We start from the raw sequence: 18110 nt of genomic DNA, 5'->3' as shown, positions 1-18110 counted from the left end.
AACCTTTTCACAAATGTTCCTTACATAAGACATTATTTAACCCCTGGTCTAACTAAGAATTAAATGGTTTTAAAAAAATAAAATGATTAAAAAGTAGGCACTTTACAATGTTAACAAAGGTCCGGGAGTATTGAAAAATATAGTTACAAAGCCAACCTAGTTGTTTCACGCTTTTCTTACACAAATTAAATTGCACAAAAATAGTTGTTTCATATTTGTAAGTGACATATTGGCAACATTTGTTCAGCAGTTTCGCACCCACTTGAAAAGAACGGATTTGTTCCTCACCATGTCACCTGCGCCCATTAGGGCATGCGATACCAAAGGGGATGATGGACGGAGCGTTTGAGCAAATCAAAAACTCACCCCCAGTGAACTGATCTGGGTTTAACCCATCATCGTTCTTTAGCTCACTCCACTACCCCAGTTCAGACATGGCTATATGCAAATCAGTCTGACCCTGTGCCTCATGGAAACAGTCAAGCCCGAACTGCCAAGCCATGTCTTCCCTGGACCGGAAACGAGCATCCTGGGACCGGTTTCTGGCTAATCAACCGTCTTCAGCCAGGCTAGCTTGAATCCAGTGGCAAAGTGAGCAAGGGACCCATGTCTGGGCATACTCTGCCAATTTAGGGCGAATGATGATGGATTAAACTCAGATCAGTTGACTGGGGGTGAGTGATTGCAATGTTCAACACTCCGTCCATCATCCCCTTTGGTTTTGATTCCCAATATGGCATGCACTGGGAGTTTCAAAATGAAATACATTTCTCCCATAGCTAAGAAAGGGCTTGAGTTAACACCATGCGCGCTAGCGGAATTCTGCTCTCATGCTGGGATTTTTAAAAACGCACTTTACATGACGAGCTGGGCTCGTCATCAGCGTGCGAGGAGGCTACGCCATGACGAGCCCAGCTCGTCATCAGCGTGGAAGGGGTTAATGAGCATGTTGAAGTTGGATTAACAAATCACTATCTAGCGTATGAAAGTGTGTTTTTGCAGAGTTCCTTAATCATTTTCCCATTTGTTGGTCATTGCCTTTATGGAGTAGTCTACTAAACTGTTTATTTTCATTTGTTTCAACTATGGTACAGAGTTGTGTGTAGTTATGATAAGGTTTTTCTTTGCTTTTTTTTTTTGCACTTCTAGGAAGGGGTTCTATTTTCATATTTTAAGATATATATATACATATATATATATATATATATATATATATATATATATATATATATATATATATATATATATATATATATATATATATATATATATATATATATATATATATATATATATATATATAGATGGCGGACTGGTGCTGGGCTAAAATACTAAAATAAAACCATTTGCACCAAACTACGGGTCTTGCTGGTTCCTGTGTCTTCTAATCGGCTGAATGCTGTGAGTTGTCTAAGGAGCGCCACGTACCTCATATATATATATATATATATATATATATATATATTGGTTTATATTATGTTACTAATATTTATATAGCTGTCCCACTTATTCCATTTTCATGGTCTTGCAGCACTCTGACATTTGACAGCGTTATTCTAAATGGTTTCGGAATAATTTTTGACTGTAGTCATTCTGCTTAGGTCTTGTTTTGTCTAGTGTGTGTGAGATGATATGTTCAGTAATGACGATTTCTGTTTGAGGTAAATGAATGACTACTTATATTTAGAGCATTGAAGTGGCTGTGCAGTGTAGAAAAAAGTAGTTCTCTATGCTTAGTTCTGTATCTTTAACACTCCCCAACAATAGGATTTCTAGAATGTTTGTTTGGTGATATCCTCTGGGGTTTTGAAACATATCGTGACATTCACCGTATGGCCCCTGTAAGGGAGTGATGGTGCCAGATGGCTGAGCTGTAGACAGTCGCAGCTCCTGGCAATAAAAAGTGGCTGGTGGCGAGGCTGCAGCGGGGGTGAATTAATACTTTTTTTTAACCGTACCTGATGCTGCCGGCCGCCTCACACCTAGGATCATCAGAGACTCCTCATCTAATCCCGCGATGCTCTCAAACTGCATGAGAGCAGCACTGAGATTGGCCTGAGTGGGCTGGTGTAACACTTGTTCAGACACAGAGTCTGTGCTGTTTCTCCACGTGGCTGTGAAATACAGCTGGGTTAGAGAAACCTAACTGTGCATGTCTGTTTGGCCAGCCGAATGCGGCTGGCCAAGCTGACACACACACTTATACGTGCACTCCACTCCCATGGCCTGGCCCCACCCATTCCTGCACACGCTTAGCTCAGCCAACAGCTGAAAAATTAAATGATTACAATTTTATTTTTTATTTTTCAGATGCTGGCTCTGAGTCAGTGGGGCAACGCTCCTCCTCCATTGCAGATGAGCCACCGCTGGCTGTAGCATTTTGTGACTTGTCCTAAGGAGGTTGATCAGTTGTTCATTGAGCAGCCAACTGTATTGGGATGTGCTGTTTTCATTGAAGCACTCTACCAACTGATTGGCTTTGGCACTGTACTGTGAACCTCAGGATGTATGTGGGCTGCCTAATGTGCTGTTGTAGTAATTTTGGACATGAGTATCGTATTGTAATGCTGGTGCAGAATCATTCCAGAAGCTAAACAGATTTGGTACTATATTGTGCATGTGTGAGGCTTTGGGTAAACTTTCTAATTGAATTCTTTGTTATTGCAGGATATTATGTGTATAACTTCACATGCATTTGGCAATATCCATTTAAATAGCTGTTAAACCTGATACCCTCTGGTGGTAGGATCCCAAACTTTTTGCTTCCCCCTCCTGTTTTGCTGAATTCATTTTTGTTGGCTTTAGGATTATGTGCACTTTACCACTGCTAACCAGTGTTCAAGTGCTTGTGCCCTCTCCCTAAAACGTGGTGCCATTCTCTTACACCTGATTGGCACATTTCATTTAATTGTGAGTCCCTAGTAAAGTAGTACTACATGTACTCGGGGCCTAAACATCACATGCAACTGGTGGGTCTGTAGCACCCATTGTGTCACCCACTTAATTAGCTTTTTTAGACATGTCTCGTGCCCGCAATTTGTAGCCTCTGTGTAAACTTCCATTTGACCTGGCAAAATAACCTTTTTACCAGGCATCAACCTTCCTTTTTGAGCCATAAAAGTCATCCTAAGGAAGGCAATAACCTGTCCTTAGGGCAGGGCACCCTGTATTTAAAAGTTGGATATGTACTTTTTAAGTTTTACATGCACTGGTAGTGAAAACTCTTAAATTAGTTTTTCACTACTTCAAGGTCTACCTCCTCCATAGGATAACATTGGGTTGTCTTCTTACATTTAATAAGTGATAACTTTTGATTGGGATGAGGTGGGAATGTTAAGTTTGGTTTCAAGTTAGTTGTAATTTAAAACCCTGTTTTAATTTAATTTAATTTAATTTAATTTTTAATTTTCAGTCACAAGTCTGAAAATGCCACTTTTAGAAATTTGCTACGTAAACAAATGATGGACGGAATGCTGAATAAATCATACATTCTCCCCCAGTCAAGGATCTGGGTTAAATCCATCGTTCTTTTGCTCAACATGCCACCCCAGTTTAGACCCAGCCATATGCAAATCAGTCTTGACCCTGTGTCTTAAAAACCAGTGTAACAAGCACTGGCGTTGCCAATAGGTTTCGCATTTGGAAAGTTGGAGCTATTGGTTTTGTAAATGACATTTTATATTTATATATTGTCATTGTCAAAAACAATATATAAATATAAAATGCCATTTACAAAACCAATAGCTCCAACTTTCCAAATGCGAAACCTATTGGCAACGCCAGTGCTTGTTTTTCCTTCCTGTGTATTGTGGAAACAGTTGCAGAGTTTTTGGCCACACCGTGACAGATCTTCTAAGGTGGACCTGGTATAGAGTGTGCCTGATTAACCTGTTCCGTGCTCCTGTCTGCCAACGGCCGACGGAAGCACTCCCTCCCTGGTGCTGCAAACGACTATTGGCCGACGCAGCCCCGCCCACCCTTTAGAACACCCGCACCGTGGTGGAATTGCCGCCGCGGTTTAGGTGTTAAAAAACAAACACTCTCCCCAGTGTAGGTGAGAAGTGCTCCAGAGAGCATAACAGTGAAAGATGAATCAGCTTCTAACCTCTCTCCATCTTCCCATGTGGGTAGACTGGACTGAGTTTTGGGAGCAGTCAGTAGGAGGAGTGAGGTTCGCAGGACCACTGTGCTAACTCTCAAAAGGCACCCTAGATGGGCGCACTAATAATAATAATAAGCCATATTTGTAAAGCGCAAACCTATCGGGCCCGATTCACAAAAGTAATCGGAGATATAATCCTAACTTTACGACTTTCGGTATTCACAGAAGGCCTTTAGGAGTACTAAAGTTAGGATTTTGTCTCAGTCAAGCTTAAGTTTTGGTCTTAAGATAAACTTAAGACAAACTTAGGTTTAACTGAGACAAAATCCTAACTTTACGGCTAGGATTTTGTCTCAGGTAAACTTAAGTTTGTCTTAAGTTTAACTTAAGACCAAAACGTAAGTTTAACTGAGACAAAATCCTAACTTTAGTACTCCTAAATGCCTTCTGTGAATACCGAAAGCCGTAAAGTTAGGATTTTGTCTCAGATTACTTTTGTGAATTGGGTCAGTCACCCCTTAAGGTTTCAAGGCGCTGGGGGCCGTTGGGGATGCTGAGCTAAACTGCCGCCAGGGATCAAACCGCGAGCCCCGAGATCCGGAGGCAGCCATTCTGGCGGCTGTGCCACATCTCTCCCAGCTGACTTCCTAACAGGCACACAGTGTGAGAGAGAACCTGCTTGCCCCTCTACCTGCATCAGTAATGTGGCCTGGGCACAAGGGAAAATATGTTTCAGATGGAATACCCCCATGACATTATATAGGCACGAAATCTATACCCTCACAATGAGTATCACAGTAGAGGGTAGTAGCTGTAAAAGCATATGTTTCTACTTCTGTAATGCAGATATAGGAAGAAAAAGTCCACTTCACCTCCATGTCACTTCTGTAATCCAGTTCTAGTGAAGTATTGGGCACCATTGATACCTGCTGTTGCACTCTGACACTTACCAATTCTGCAAGACTCTGGATGCATCCCACAGGTATGCAGTGTACAAAGTGCCTTGTCATATTTGGATGCACTTAATGACGAGTTACAAGGAAAATATATTACAATTATGTTGTCCAGTACTCCAATGTTTGCGGATTACCATTCAAAGGTGATTGTTCGACTCCACAATTTGTATGTGTTCATTTGCCTTTTAATTGTTTACTTTCTTCTGATTGCCATTTTTGGAAATAGTATGGTGAAGTGCATATTTTCTATGCATTATCCTAAAACGTGAAAAATTCCTTTGCAGCTGTACTGTTTTCGTTTTTGTTGACTTGTCTCTAATGTGATGTATGCACAGTTTGAAATAAACAGAAGCAAAAGATGACACACTGTGACAAATGCACACTTTTTAAAACTAATTGATCAGTTCCTATCTGGGATCTATATACGTTGAGATGAGGAAAGAAGACAAGACAGCAATGCCCTGATTATTTACTGGAAATCTGTATTTCAGACCAAACCTTCCTACCACTGCTCTGTGGTCTCAACCCTTCAATGTGCTTTGGCTTTGACCTTGTTTAGAGGACTGCTTTGGCCAATAGTGAATGAGTTCAAGAATCAGCTCCTAATCAAAGGCCCTAGTGAAATTGATCACCAACCTTGTTTTTCACACATGTGTGAAGGAGTACACCAACTGGGCACATGTCAAGGCAAATTGCTGGTCTTCTTTGGTTGGATGGGAGAGAGATGAACAGCTCCATATTTACCAAGATACTGCGCTGTTCGACTCCCTCTATGCACTGGTGTACTTGTGGTGTCTAGTCAGTGAAGGTACCAGTGCGCCATGGTGCAAGGGTGCCTGCATTAGGGGCTGGATGGTTTTTGTCCAGGAGTGAGCCCCTTCATTCATATTTAAAATCCCTAGAGGCATATTCCTTCTTTGTATGTCTGTTGCAGAATGCAGCACCCATGGAAAGAGGAAGTAACACGAAGGAAAGAGGATATTTGTCCCTTGTCACAGCTGTTGTGTGGATGCACCATTTGGCGTAAACGCAGTTCATAAGCCTTTGTAAATCTGGGTTTGCATCAGAATACATGGGTGGATGAACGGGAACTCCCATCCTCCACCCATATAACGCCAACCTGGTGCTATTTGCTGCCTTCCGTTACTTTGTATTTGATAAACCATGCAAATCGACTTTACGCAGCTTAATAAATGCCAAAATGGATTTTGTCTCTTGGCTGCGCCACAAAAGTGATGCAACCCTGACACACCATTGCTATTCACAAATGACACTTCTAAATTTACTAGAGCTCTAAAGGTGTCATAACTGGTGTGAAAATACTCTAGCCCAGTCTTGGAGTAAGTCAAGCACCACACTTACCCACTCGCAAGTCCTATAACACACTGACATAGAAAACATTGAAGGCAGGGAAATAAGTAACACCCCAAAGAAACAAATGTTAAAATAATTACATTATTTTGACATTGATAATACGCATACATGTATACGCATTAATATATAATTATTTTAATGTTCAAAATGATAATAATATCTTATTATTTTGAAAGTTACATTAATTGAAAAATCAATTAAACTTTATTGAAAATGTACAATAATTGAAATTAACTAAACACAATTTTTTCAAGGTTTTATATACTAAATTAAATTCATATATTTATATTCGTTATTTAAAAAACATTGCAGTTAAAGTGCTGTAATTTTTTAATGATAATAGTTATAGGTTAAAATACATATTAAAACTGAACGCAAATTGATATACATTTTAATTTTACATTAAAGTAGTTTTTACATTTTTTAAAGAACAATGCACTGTTCCTATTTTTTTCTGTGGGGAGATTTCCACCTACGTGTGCAATGTTACTAGTAGTTCCTTTACTCCTGTAAAGACATTTGTAGAAGACTTCATCCCCGGGTTTGAGGTGGTAGAGACATATAAGTCTACAGCGAGGTGTTATCTCCACTCAGAAATGGTGAGTACCAAAAAGTTGAATTATACCTATGTGTACTAGTATATATAGACATCAGTCAAAATGCATGTGAATGTTTACATTTATTTAAATTATTTATTTTGATGTTATATTTATTTACATTTTTATTTTTATTTTTTTTATTTATTGAAATACATGTGAACATTTATTTATTTGTATGTGTTTAAATACATTTGAACATTTACATTTATTTAAATACATGTGAATATTTACATTTGTGAATAGGCCTTTAAGTGTTTATTGCTTCATAAACACCAGCATGACTGCATTATCTTAATGACCTTTTCTTTTTGGCCGGCCTTGTTTATGGCCAATAAACACGTTGAAGAGATTTATTAACATTTTTGCAGGTGCAAAGGCAGAGAAAGTGATGCAAACCGAAACAAAGTTTTAATTTGGGATTACTTGAGAGTGCAGGAGATGACAAAACGCAAACTATCGAAAGGTAAAGTCATATAGGGAAGTATAAATGTACTGTTCTGTATTCCACATCTACGTACTTTGAAGATATATTTATCATTAAGGTGCCTAGATGTGGAGATTTGAATAGAAAATCTAAAACACTTTTACCTGTCAATATTTTCTCGAGGGCTTTCTGAATCTTCTCTGTCACAATTGAAGAGAATCCAAAGCTTCTACGGAAGGATTGATCGATCAAGACTACAGATACAAGAGGGCAATGCACCAATACGCCGATGGGGCGGGACTTTGTACACTTTAACAAGCTACCTGCTCGCTGCCTCTCCCAGTATGCCATACCCGTGTTTCAAGGGCGGAAGGATCCCAGAAACATGTTGGGGCTGTAATGGTTGATTTTGCTGCATCCACAAGCTAGCATCGCTGTACTGCCTGGCGGAATAAAGAATTGAAACACGCTGGGTGAGGTTCTCCAAATGTGGGCGTTTTCGATTGGAATATATATATATCATCAAGCAGGTAGATGTGAATTTAGGTGGAGAAAATGATCAGAAACGTAACCTTTTGATATTTTGTGCCTTGCAATTGTGGTAACGAATTTCTGTTGCACCGATATTCAATGTTCCCAGCCTACAGCCTACTGCAAGCCACTAACTTGAGTCACTTGTTCCTGGTGGGTTTTTTCTCTCCAGTGTCAAGATGCCTTGATGGTGAACATTGTCCTTAATACGTTCCTCTTGATTCCTTTCTGTTCTAATATGTGACTTACTCAGTCATTGCAAAATATACATTAAGTTCTGCAACAGCACTAATGAAAGCGATTGGGACGAAGTGAAAACATCTCTTAACTTAAGGATGTGCTGTGCATGTCCTGTTAAGAAGGAGGGTCCAGGTTCTGCAAGGCCATCTAACAGTATAAATCTGCAGATGCACCACTAGGGTGTGCCTTTGTGATGACGTGCTATGCATTATGGGGAAGATGAAGGTTTGAGTTTGGCCATATGCAATTATGAGCTTTAGTCACATAGAAATTGACTCCCTCCCACAACGTGTGCTTCCCCTCTACCTGCTCAGACCAATCACTGATAAAAGTGATAATCAGATGGGAAGATTATTTCTGACCCTTGTGTAGCTTGATGCTATCTTGCATAGCATGACAGTTGCATTTTTCTTTCTATTTCAATCTCTTCATTAGACAGGAACTTCTAATGGGGTCATTTAATGATGGACGATAACAGCATATCAACCAAAAATTGGTGGACTCGTGACCGGCAACCTTTTGCAAGCCTAGCCTAATCAAAAGGTGAATGGAAGGGACTCAAGAGTGTAACTTTCACTGGTGCAGAGGCCTGAAGGACCCACTGAACCATGATAATGAATGAATGTTATAGTTCAAGTGGCAGCCAGGGGGGGGGGGAGCATTTCCTTCCTTGCACTAGTGCCCCTGACACACTGGCTATGCTACTGATGGGGCTTTAGGGCAGTTGCTGGCAGGACCTCTGACTCCATGCCTGCTGTATAATATGCAGTTTGGGCCTTCCGTCTGTCCAAGGCATCCTGGACAGAAAAAGGATAAAGCTCTCCCTTCCACACACTGGAAGCTAATTCCTTGTGCTCTTGGGAACAAACACTCCCTTCTAACTACATTTCCTGCAATAATTCTACATTGTGTATGATCCCTCTGTGCTTCCCTTCCTCTCTTCTCTAGAGTGTCATAATGAGTAATCACTAGAGTAATAATGAGTAAGGAAGAAAAAGTGTAACAAGAGGTGTCAATGGGAAGCCTTATCTCACAAAGAAGTATCCGAGAGCTCCTGTCACCTTGCCCCACCTTGATAATATCCAGCTTGCCAGCAGCCTTACGCTTATTTCCCTTAGCAAAAAGTGAATTTTTTTATTGTTTAGTTAATTAAAACCAAAACAATGTTCCAAAACACCAGGGGCCTCATTTATGAGGCCGTGCGTCACTTTTATGCCACCGGTGCGTCACTTTTTGTGACGCACCAGCAGCGTACAAAATGTGCCTTGTTGCACCATATTTACAAAGTGACGCATCTAGGTAGATGCGTCACTTTGTAAACCCCTGCGCTACATCATACCTGCGCCAGGTATAATGTATGCAGGGGGGCTTTCTGACGCAAGAAAGGGTCATAGAAGTGACGCAGTGAAATCTATAAGATTTCACTGCGCCACCTCTAGGACGCAAATGTGTCAATTTCTTACGCCTGCCTCACAGCAGGTGTAAGACTGACGCAGGCACATTTCTGAAAGGACACATTGCTGGAGTTGCGTCACTTTTGTGAAACACTCCAGCAATGCGTCACTTTTGCGCCATACGGATACGTCAGAAATACTGACGTATCTGTAACTCCTTGCGCAATGATGCGTCATACTGTAAATATGACTCACCATTGGTGTCGCAAGGAGGGAGCAATGAAAAGTGACGCATTGCTGTTTTCACGCAGCGATGCGTCACTTTTCATAAATGAGGCCCCAGATACCTTAGGTTTAAGAAGATCATGGGGAGCAGTGGAAGACCGCAGTAAGCATTGCCAGCACTGCAACGTCACACCACAGTGCATTCTTTTTTGTTTGTACACTGGTGTGACATCATAGCAGTTGTTAACAGCTACCAGCATTTTTTGTTTTGTTTAAGGACCTCTCATGGAAGCTGTATATATAAAAGAAAATGGGTTTATTGTTTGAGATTTCTTTGCTGATGCTCCTGTTGCCAGAATGGTGTGCATCATCAATATTGAGTAAGGAATATTGGGGCCTATTACCAAGCAATAGCGATAATTATCGCTATTGCTTGGTTAGAGACAAAACTTTACCGCTAAGCTGCGGCGATTTTTATCGCAAATAAACCTTGGTATTACCAAGGTTTATCGCAAATGCGATAAAAATCGTCCGCAATGCATGAATATCGCTGAAAAGTCAGCGATATTCATGCATTACCGAGCTAATGCTCTTAGCCATGTTATCCACCTCCCATTGGATAACATGGCTAAGAACTGCTCAGGGCAGGTGTTAGCTTTTGGAGATATTCGCGCTTAGCGCGAATATCTCCAAAAGTTGGTAATCGGAGATAGCGATGTTAGCGACTGTTTCCAGTCGCTAACATCTTGGCACTCCCACTTTGCATGTCATTAGTGATAAATATCACTGACATGCAAAGTGGGGCCCAAGATGGTCGCTATCTCCTACTAGCTGTCGCTAACTGGTGTTAGCGACAGCTAGGTAATAGGGAGATAATTTTATCTCCGCTTTCTTGGCTTTTAAAGCCAAAAAAGCGGAGATAAACCCCCTTGATAATATGCCCCATTGTTATACCTTAATATCGCAGCGAAAATTTCGAGGACAATAATATTGACAGGTAAATATGTTAATATTTTCTATACGAAACTCCTCATCTACGCCCCTTATTGATACATATGTCTTCTAGATAAATAGATGTGGAGTAAAGAACAGTAGATGATATTTCGCTATTTGCCCTTACCTTTCGATATTTTGGTTCTCAATATTTTGGCTACAATATTAAGGTATCACGATATTCATGCACTCGATACTCCAGACTACAACCGACCCGAAGCTATGGAGGCCCGCGCTTTGTTCAATTCGGATTCGATGAAAGCAGCCGGGGACTTCTTTGCATATTTGCCTTTATTCAAATTCCTAGCCTAGTCCTTGCTTTAGCTTGTTAAAATGATATGATGTATTCAAATGCTTAAAGGAACACTGAAGGGTAGAGTAAAAACTCATTTGGCTGGATTTCAATATTTCTACAGCAGGTGCAACCCTAACCGAAATAAACACGGACGGATGCAAATGTTGGACACTTATATCTGTGTACAGTTACATGTCCCTGTATAGTGTAGGTGCAAGATTCCCTTACAAGGGAGAGGACATCACGTAGAAGCAGTCGGGCTAGCACTTGCTACCCCGACCTTCCCTTTTAGACCCTGGTTCTTCCATTGTCACAGGTCAATATAGTCTCAGTCTTGACATATTAGACTTAAGCAAGCGCACACATTTGTCTACAACCATACACATTACATACCTGGTCACACACTGACCTTGTTCACATTCAACAAACCCATTAAATTTAACAATCAAATAAATAGCTAACAATAAATGCAAGGATAGAGGGTATTGTTTGGTTGGAATGACCGGGGTTAGGTGGGTTAGGCTGGCTCAGGTTAGAGTGGGTTGGATTGGAACGGGTTGGGTTTGGTTAGGCAGTGTTTGGTTAGGTTGGTTTGAGTTTATTTGGGCTAGGTTTGTTTGGTTCTTTTGTTTTGGGTTGGGTTATGTTAGGTTGGGTTTAGTTGGGTTAGGTTGGCTTGGATTGTTTTGTTTTAGAGTGGATTGGGTCAGCAGTAATTCATGAATAAAAGAACAATCACTGTCTTTAACAACAAGGCACTTGTTGCTTCTCTGACTGGCGTCCTCTCCAGCAGTCGTCAACCCTTGCTCTTCTTCAGGGTCCCTTGCCTCATTGTCTGCGCTGGCTGAACCTCTGTCCTTCTCCATCCGCCTATGCCCTATTCACATTTCCCTTTCAGACACTGCCCTTATCCTTTCTATTAGCAATTTTCAAATCGTATTTCTCATCCTTCTGAGAAAGCAAGGAGGCTGGAGCCAGGCACACAGTCACCAGGGGATTCTCCAACAAGGACATTGATGTACCGAAGTCACTGGACACCCTTTATAGCTGTTATCACCCAAGTAAACCACTTTAATACCACTGTGATTCAATCACTCTGGTAGATGATCTTTTCAAAGTAAGTACGCCTTGGGTGAATGCTAAGTTTACTTGGTGGGGTTGTGTGCTTGTTACCAATAAAGGTTTTTTAACACACAAATGCTTTGAATGCTTCATTAAGAATAGGTGCAAGATACAGTGTCATTTGGATGTATGTCATTACAACGCATGCTTTTACAACGCATACCATTACGATGCAACTTTTACAACGCAAGTCATTACAACGACTTGCGTTGGGGGGCGCTGGAAAGTGAACAGTTTTATTTACTATTCCAACTCCAGTCCCCATGGATAGTAGGGAAGGTGTTGGATAGTAATTAAACTATTCCCTATCCTAGAGCGCCCTCCAGCGCAATTTGTTGTAATGACTTGCGTTGTAAAAGTTGCGTTGTAATGGTAGTGCATTGTAAAAGTTGCGTTGTAAAGGATGTTTCCCGTGTCATTTCATTGGTACTAAAAGTTGTCTGAAGTGCCTTCCAGTGATGTCACTGCAGGGGAGTCGTATGGCATGTGACTTACCTAAACAGTATTTGGCTCCTCCTACATTTTGTTTAGAAAAACAGTAGAGAGATATATCCCTGGACCAATCAGCAATCCCAGAGCCTGACTAGTCTGATTGTTTGGCGTCTCAGACGTCGGCATCTGGGCAGCCAGTCTTTTTTGTAGTCACCCCTACCCTCTGGAACAAACTTCCTCTTCAGCTCTGCTTGGCTTACAATCACATTCTCTTTAGAAAACTGCTCAGTGCCTTCTGTTTTCCACCAGTCTCTGTAACCACAAGGTTTTTGTTTACTTTGTTGCTGCCTGGCGCCTTAGGCAAGTTCATAGAAGTGCCTTAATGAGGCGTCACTTACGCCCAAGCACGGCTTAACACTGTAGAGTTCACAGGGCTTAAATACAGCAGTTATTGTGCCCATCTTATGATATATTATTACACCCCATAGTCTGGAAGTAACACAGATAGAGACTGTTGGAGCTCAAAACGAGTATTCATGTGTCTGTGAAGGGCAAAGGATGTCTACACTGCTTGCAGGAGGTGTGGGTTTCCTCTTACTTTATACCTTTTGCTGGATGGCAGAGGTGTGTGTGCCCACTTACGTCCTACGCATGCACATGGAAGGATGGGCACTGTCAGATCTAAAGTACAACTAAAGAAGTCGTTTCTATTGGTTCCAGTACTCCCTAGTAGACAATGGATGAGTAAGTTGGAGTAACAGGTGTAGCTATTACCAAGGTACCCACTTGATAGACAAATGGCTAAGTTGGTGCCATAACCTGCAAGGCATACTAAATGGGAGAGGCAACTCACTGATGCAGATATGCCTGACATCACAAAGTAGTACACAGTCAAGAGCTACAACCTGGTGATCGACTCCTTTATAGTCTGAGTTATGACGGTTATAGTTAGCAGCACTATCAGGCACATGCATCAACCTTTTTTGCGAGCGCAAATGGTGCGATTCGCAAAAATCAGCCGTGTGTGCCCGCAAAAAGGGCTTCTGCGATTCATCACACTGTAAGGCTCTCGCAATTTAAGAAATCGCAATTTATTGCGATTTCTTAAATTCGGATTGCATTTAAGGTTTTGCAAATTGAGATTCCTTAAATGCAATGCATGATTAAATCACAAATAGCGATTTCGCTAATAAGGGACGCAAATTACCATCAATTTGCAAAAGCTTTGAAAAATGCACTAAAGTGCATTTTTCAAAGTTGTAGGTTACGCACACACATGCCCTTGGAGAATATGTGTGTGCAACATGTGTGCACAGAGCAAAAACTGGGGTGCAACAGGGTGTCCTTTTGACACCCTTACACCCTTGAAATTGCATGCGCAATTTGCAAGTATCAACTGGGTACTCGCAAATTGTGCATGCAATTTTCCATACTATCCTATGGGCCTCGAGGCCCAAAGGAAAGAATGGGAAGGCATTTCTTAATTGCGACTCACAATTTGTGAGTCGCAATTAAGGAATGTTTGGGAATCGCTAATTTTACAGCGATACCTTACATGCATAGGCTTTTGCAATTCCTTAATTGCGATTTCTTAATAACCGCAATTAAGGATTTGCAAAAGCCTACATTGATGCATGAGCCTGTAAGTGAACACAGCCAATGGTGGCAATGGTAACTAATGAGAAATAAATGTGGTCGGCCATCCAATAAAAGGAGGGATAACTCTTGGTTCAAAGATGAGATAGAGAGATGCTTAGACACGAAACAGAAGTTATATTGAGCTCCCTTCTGAGAAGTACACTTAAGCACCGAATATGTGTATTATCAATGTGACAATGAGAAAATGCTGCAGTACAGTACACAGAATCCAAGGATTGAATGCCAAAAATACATGCAAATTAACGGGTCTTATGAAAGCCACATGCTACCCTTCGAAGTGAGAGTAAATGGTCTGTGGTGAGGTCTTTGCGGTCCCTGGAGCTCAGAGCTTTATGTACAGTCTGCTTCTGACATCTGGTGAAAAGCATGACCTGTCCTCAGACACATCATCTTCCCTTCTCACTCCCAGTCGGTGCCCTTTGCTGTAGGAGACTGCCTGCCTCTTTCAGTCAGTGTGATCTTCTGCAACTACATTCTCTGGCCTCTGACTAAGGATTCTCCCTTTCCGGAGCATTGCATCCTTCCTCAGACTGGATGTGTCATTTCTCGCTGCTGGCTTTGGAAGGTTTTTTCCTTACTTCTGTCAGGATTATTAGACATGGCAACGGTGGAAAACAGAAGTTGCTCTCTGCTCTGACGGAGAGCAGACAGCACAGCTCTGAGAGGGCAGGGAATGGGTAGGGAAAACATAGAGGGGCATATGTACAAGGGGATTGCGCCGCCGGAACATCACTTATTTCAACGTTCCAGTGGTGCAACACCCTTGCATGGCCTTAACGCCGCTTTGTAAATATGGTACGCTTTTACACAGATATCTGTGTGAAAGAAGCGTGCAATGGGTGTTGCTATGGGCGTTTCACCGCAACACCCATTGCTTTTTGATGCTGCCCCGGATTCTGCTGCACACATAGAAAGAGCAAATCAACATTAATGATTGTTTTTGTGCAGGAAGGGACGCCTTCCTGCACAAAAACAATTATCCCTGCAACGCAGGCACCCTTGCAGTATGGCACAAGGGTGTCTTTGTTGGCACTAGGCAGCTATTTTTAGCGCTAGGGAAAACGAAGGGGTGCGGCGTATTCTTGTAAATACGGCACATCCCTGTGTATTAGAAATGAGCAGTGCAGCGCTGCAAAATGTGCCGCAGCGCCGCGCTACGCCATTTCCTTATACATATGCCCCAGAGGGTGATGAGGTAGATGGTATTTTTTATGTTTTGAACAAAGGCCTTGGTATGTGTAACTCCCTCATTTCTCCTCTGCCCATGCTTAGCAGCTAAAAGCAAGGGAAGATGTTTTGGGGGGAAAATAGAACATAAAATAAGAAATGGGTAGGAAGTGAATAACGGATATTTTACGCTTCGGGTCTGTGTAACATGAAATAGATAACTAGAAAAAGGCTTGAGTTGACTACTTAATGTCACGTAGAACCCCTCGGAGAAAAACATCCTGTTTTTCACCCTTACCCCTGTATAATTCCTATATTACATGCTTATATTATTAGTAGTAGTCGCATTTTGTTGTTGTTATTAGTGAAAACGATTAAAATAATATTAACAACAATAACAATAACCATCATATATTTGTATTATTATTATATGATACATAGGATCCTGAAGTCCCTGTATAAAACCTGTCACTAATTTCCATATTACAGGTGACTTGTGTTGCACCTGGCCACCTGTAATAAAGAAATGATGTAGCCGCTCAGCTGTAATAACTTATTACAGTTGAGTTCTCACATCACAATGCCTGCTGCTGGATCCAGCAGACAAGGGGAATGGCAGGTCAAACTTCATATTTAAAGATGCAGTTGCAAAAACTAAATTGAAACATGGCCTTTCTAGACGAAGAGTGACAAGCAAAAAGGAGATATCCATAGCAACATGTTTATTTTTCTATGCTTTAGTTAATTATAGAAAAGACTGAATTTCTCGTTTTTCTTCCTTACCCAGGTCTTTTTTATAAGCGTACCCCTGATATAGGTGCGAGGAGGTCCAGCAAACGCCATTTCACTGGATACTGGAAAATCAAGTCATTTGCAAGAACATGGCCACAGCAATCAGCACTATCAGCCTTGTCTCTGAGTCAGCCCTTAATTTGAGCCGATGGTTTCCAGTGCTCGGCACCTGCAATTAAGGGACAACGCTGGCACTTCTGAGAGCTACCACATAGTGGCACTGTTTGTGTAATTTAAAGATGAGCAGAAACACAGCTGTTTGTTAGTTCAATATAAATTAAAAACAACCAATACCTGCCGTTTAATCCATTCTTATAGCTTTGGGGGCCTCGAACAGTCTGAATTGAAACACTTGTAGCAGTGTAATGGCTGGTAGATCTGTAGGTACTGTCATTGGCAGTACTGGCAGTGGTAAAGGGTGCTGCAAGCTGTGGTGGCCCCCTGACTAGGGCCCTGCCACTTGTTTGTTTACAAATCTAGCGGTGCTCTGTGCATACATCATTCACATAATAGTCCACCCACACCCACACTTCTCTAAATCATCAAAGGTCCTACTCTGCAGCTCAAGACATTGATGCTCTGCAGGGTTTACTGATGTACAAGAGTGGGGCATCACTCCTTCCCCCTACATTTAGCCCCAACTAATTCTCTCACTTTGCCTAGTGAGCAGAGAAGCAAATGAGGCAAAGCAGATTCTGGTGAGTCCATGTGAGGTAAAAAAACTATTCCCTCATGAGCCCATCAATATTCAGGCATGCCTATGCCCCTTGTGTAGAAGCTGGTGTGCATTCGCAAGTGTACTAAAGGTCTAAAGCGGGCCCCAGGATAGAGGAGTGTAGTCCGACTATCAACAATTTACTTTGGTAGCATTATAGTCAGGGCCACTGCAATTATGCGGCAAGGGAGAACAAAATTATGCAGCATACTTTACCAAATTTTGCTACAAGGAAAACTAAATTATGCAGCATATTGAAGCATATTTTGTTGTAGTATTACTTCATTGTTTTGTCGTTTAGGTGTTACACGTGTTAACAAAGACTGGCCAATGTCTCACCTTGGTCGGTTTAATACTTAAATAAAGCATTCAGGGACTGATAGGTGGCCAGTTAATCTTTGCAACGTGCCTGTCACTGCTCGGCCCATGAGTTTTTAGAAATTTTTGATGGCTGATGGATGGATTGTGTGGCAAGTGCAGTAAACCCATAATTATGTGGGGAATACTGCAGCCAGAGAGTCGCGTAATTCCAGTTGCCCTGATTACAGTGGAGGCCTGTTATGGGTTTCGGACTGATTGCCTCGCTAGGAATACGGGAATTCCAGTTCTCATTGAGTCCCCCACTTCTACTGCCAAGCCTCTGGTGGCAGAAGTGGTGCCTGCCAGGTAGCCTTTGGGAAACATGCCCCCTGGTGGCTCGTGATGGCACAGTGCTGTCCTGTGCAGTACTCTGGGTTCTCTAGGGTCCAGTCTCAAAGTCAGAAAAGGTCCTTTTAGGCCCAGGCCCTTAGAAGGCTTCTCAGTCTGTTGACCCCATGCCCGTAGGACTACAACCCCACTCACCAGCCTCTTCAAACCAACTGATGAACTCAAATATTCAAATATTATTTTCTCAGACATAATCAGCCACTTGCCTGTAGGCGCGGAGCCCAGGGGTCAACTGAGGGCACTGTAAGTCACACCACAAGGCTCTGCCCATGCGCATAGCAGAGACTTCCGGCCACTCTATGATGAATCAGTGCACGGGCATCCTAATATCGGTACCCCCTGAAAGGGTTAACATAAGATCCATACTCTGGGCCTCATTTAT

The sequence above is a fragment of the Lissotriton vulgaris genome, chromosome 10 (genome assembly GCF_964263255.1).
Source record: "Lissotriton vulgaris chromosome 10, aLisVul1.2, whole genome shotgun sequence".
NCBI classification, from domain to species: domain Eukaryota; kingdom Metazoa; phylum Chordata; class Amphibia; order Caudata; family Salamandridae; genus Lissotriton; species Lissotriton vulgaris.
This window is presented reverse-complemented; position numbering follows the sequence as displayed.